This window comes from Mus musculus, chromosome 9 (assembly GCF_000001635.26).
Source record: "Mus musculus strain C57BL/6J chromosome 9, GRCm38.p6 C57BL/6J".
NCBI lineage: Eukaryota > Metazoa > Chordata > Mammalia > Rodentia > Muridae > Mus > Mus musculus.
In genome coordinates, this window is record NC_000075.6 from 31,829,073 (window position 1) to 31,833,763 (window position 4,691).

Genomic DNA, 4,691 nt, shown 5'->3' on the forward strand with positions numbered 1-4,691 from the left:
GGCATATAAAGTTTGCAAGTCCAATGGGCCTCTCTTTCCAGTGATGGCCAACTAGGCCATCTTTTGATACGTATGCAGCTAGAGTCAAGAGCTCCAGGGTACTGGTTAGTTCATAATGTTGTTCCACCTATAGGGTTGCAGATCCCTTTAGCTCCTTGGGTACTTTCTCTAGCTACTCCATTGGGAGCCCTGTGATCCATCCAATAGCTGACTGTGAGCATCCACTTCTGTGTTTGCTAGGCCCCAGCATAGTCTCACAAGAGACAGCTATATCTGGGTCCTTTCAGCAAAATCTTGGTAGTGTATGCAATGGTGTCAGCGTTTGGAAGCTGATTATGGGGTGGATCCCTGAATATGGCAGTCTCTAGATGGTCCATCCTTTCGTCACAGCTCCAAACTTTGTCTCTGTAACTCCTTCCATGGGTGTTTTGTTCCTAATTCTTAGAAAAATTGGACATAGTACTACCGGAGGATCCAGCAACACCTCTCCTGGGCATATATCCAGAAGATGTCCCAACCGGTAAGGACACATGCTCCACTATGTTCATAGCAGCCTTATTTATAATAACCAGAAGCTGGAAAGAACCCAGATGCCCCTCAACAGAGGAATTGATACAGAAAATGTGGTACATTTACACAATGGAGTACTACTCAGCTATTAAAAAGAATGAATTTATGAAATTCCTAGGCAAATGCATGGACCTGGAGGGCATCATCCTGAGTGAGGTAACCCAATCACAAAGGAACTCACACAATATGTACTCACTGATAAGTGGATATTAGCCCAAAACTTAGGATACCCAAGATATAAGATACAATTTGCTAAACACATGAAACTCAAGAAGAATGAAGACCAAAGTGTGGACATGAAGTCTTTTAAGCTGAAAAATTGATATATTTCAAGCGTTTGACAATCCAGATTACTATATTCAGAAAAACTGTTCTTCAACATCAAAGTAGAAATAGTTTTATATCAAAACTTATTATTATTTAATAATCTATAAACTTTGAAGAAGAGCAGAGAAAGTAATGCATGCTTTTTAAAAGAATAAACAAATTCAAATTATCTTAACTATCTAATTAGAATATGCAGAATGGGTGGATAGATTGAAAAACAAGATCCAAATGTTTATTGTTCTCATGAAACTCATCCTACTGACAATGAAGGATAAACAGTGGAAGGACAGATAATATTCCAAACAAATGGAATCCAGAGGTGTCTTAGAGTTTCCATTTCTGTGAAGAAACACCATGACCAAGGCAACTCTTATTAAAAACAAAAACAAAAACAAAAAAAACACATTTAATTGGAGCTGACTAAAAGGGTCTGAGGTTTGGTCCATTATCATCAAGGCAGGGAGCATGACAGCATCCAGGCAGGCATGGCTCTGAAGAAGCTGAGAGTTCTACATCTTCTTCTAAAAGCAAACAAGAGAAGACTGGCTCCCAGGCAGCTAGGACAAGGGTCTCAAGGCTGAGACCCCCACAGTGTAGTCTTGCTCCTAATAGTGCCACTCTCTAGGCCAAGCATATTCAAACCATTGCAAAGGGCAAGCAAAAAAGTAATGATTATATCTGAAGAAGAAGAGCCAAAACTAATTGCAGGACATAAAGAACATCATATATTAGTAGAGAAAGTGTTAAGTATTATAACTATATTCAATGTAGAGAAGGATATGGTAGCCCAAGCCTTTAATTTCAGTATTCAGGAGGCAGAGGCAGGTAGAGCTCTGAATTCCAGGCCAACCTAGTATAAGGAGAGAGTTCCAAGACAGCCAGGGCCTCACAGAGAAACCCTGTCTCAAAACAAACAAATGAACAAACAAATATATTCAACGAATATTGAATGACAAAATAAATATACTAATGGATGTTGATACACTGACTTCAGAAAACAAACACTATTGAGCATGATGGACAAATAGGTCCTGATATAAAAAACAAAGCTTCATCATTAATAGATAGATCATTCAGATAAAAAATTCAACAAGGAACTTCAGAGTTAAACTTGTTCCACAGGGCATAACAAATATCTACATATTATTTCCCCCAACTTTGATGAATATGTTTTTTCAATACCCATTATTCTTTGTCCAAAATAAATAGTTTTTTCATATGATACTGAAATTCTTTTTTAAAATGAAATAATTTCTTAACAAATTGTAACAGAATAGAACTAGCAAGAGAAACAACATAAACACAAGAAAGTTGAACAGTATACTTTTAAGGAAATTTCATTAAGGAAGGCAAGAGAGGGCTTTAAATTTCTTTTAGGATCAGGATGGAGACATAACTCAGAAGTAAATGCACTTGTCATACAAACCTTACAACCCAACGTCAGATTCACAGAACGCATGTAAAAGCCAGATGTGCTATCATGTGCTCATAATCTCATATGTGCTATCATGTGTTCATAATCCCAGATGTGCTATCATGTGTTCATAATCCCAGATGTGCTATCATGTGTTCATAATCCCAGATGTGCTATCATGTGTTCATAATCCCAGATGTGCTATCATGTGTTCATAATCCCAGATGTGCTATCATGTGTTCATAATCCCAGATGTGCTATCATGTGTTCATAATCCAGATGTGCTATCATGTGTTCATAATCCCAGATGTGCTATCATGTGCTCCTAATCCCAGATGTGCTATCATGTGTTCATAATCCCAGCACTCCTGCTGTGAATTAGAAGGTGGAGACAGGAGAACCCCACAAAGCTATTCTGGAATATAGAGAGCTATATCAAACCAGAGAGAAATTTGCTTTAAACAAGGCAAAGATGACCTAATACCCAAGGCTTCTACATGTACATACTATGGCCTGTTTGAACCCTCATGTACAAACATGTACATATACATGCATAATTTACATAAACAAAAGTAAAATAAGTTATTTTTTTAATCTTTAGGATCAATTATAAATAGAAACACCACTTCCAAAAAAGATGTTGTAAGAGGGAAGTTCATAGCTGTGAGTGTCAAAATTAACATGTCAAATCTCAAGTAAATAACTTAATGATGCAACTCTAAGACTTAGGAAAAACAAAAAATAAAACAAGACAAATTCAAAATTAGTAGATGTAAAAATACAATAAGGATCATGTCAAAAAGTAATTAAGTAAAAGAATAAAAAATCAATAAATCAAGGAACTGGATTTTTGAAAAAAATAAATGAAATCAATAAACTCAACAGATCCAAATTACTATTTAGAGGCAAAGCGTGAGGAAGGAAGAAGACATTGGAAGACGGAAAGACTATTCATCATTAGGTCTCAGAAGAATCAAGACTGCAAAATAACTGAAAGCAATCTGTGGGTTCAATGTAATCCCACCAAAATCTGAGATGCATACTTCACAGAAAGGGAAAGTCAATGCTAAAAATCACATGGAGGCATAATTGATCCCAAGTGGCCAAAATAATCCTGAGCAAAAAGAACGCTGGAGGTATTGTGATGTTTAATTTCAAATTATACTATAGAGCCATAGAAACAAAACTTGCATGCTACTATAAAAGTAGGTCAGACCAGCAGAACCGAAAAGTAACTCCAGAAACAGCCAGAATTAAAGCAACCATCTGATTCTAACAATGGTGTTAGAAGCACACGCTGGAGAAAAAAACGACCTTAACAAATGACCCTGAGAATACCAGATATCCACATGTAATAACAGAAACCATATCCCTGTCTCTCAGTGCTCAGTAATCTATTTTAAGTGGCTCAAAGACATTAATAAGACTTGAAACTACTAAAGAAAACCTTAGCAAAAACACTATTAGCATAGTCCATAGTTTTGGTAGGACTCCAAAAGCTCTGAAATAACAGAATTGACTAATGATTGCAAAGAAATGCTTCTTCCCAGCAAAAGGCACAATTATCAAAGGGAAAAGACAGTCTACCAAAACGGGGAAACTCTGACAGCAATTATCCTATGGTAGAGTAACATCTAGACTAGATAAAGAGCACAGAGTGCAAAACACTAAACCTACAATCTAATCAATAAATGGATAAATGAACTTAAGAGTTTTTAAAAGAAGCACAAGTGGTCAATAAACATACCACCACCCCCAAAAGGTTCACCACTGTTATGCTGCTGGGAAACACAAATCATGACTACACCAAAATTCCATCTCATCCAGTCAGAATCATCATTATTAAGAAAACAAAATGCTGTATCTTTTATTCCTTTTTTATTGGATATTTTCTTTATTTACATTTCAAATGTTATCCTCTTTCCTCGTTTATCCCCCAGAAACTCCTATCCTATCCACCCTCCCTCTGCTTCTATTAGGGTATTCCCCCACCCACCCATCCACTCCTGCCTCCTTGCCCTGGCATTCCCCTACACTGGGGCATCGAGCCTTCACAGGACCAAGGGCCTTTCCTCCCATTGATGCCCACCAACCATTGAACTGAGCACGGGGCCACCAATAGAGGAGTTAGAGAAAGGACTGAAGGAGCTGAAGGTGTTTTCAACCCCATAGGAAGAACAACAATATCAACCAACCAGATCCCCCAGAGCTCCCAGGGACTAAACCACCAGCCAAGAAGTACACATGGAGTGACCCATGGCTCCAGCCACATATGTAGCAGAGGATGGCTTTGTCAGGCATCAATGGGAGAAAAATGCTGGATCTTAACTGTGGTTCTTAGCTTTGAATTATATGACCTGTGATAACTGCAGAATCCAAG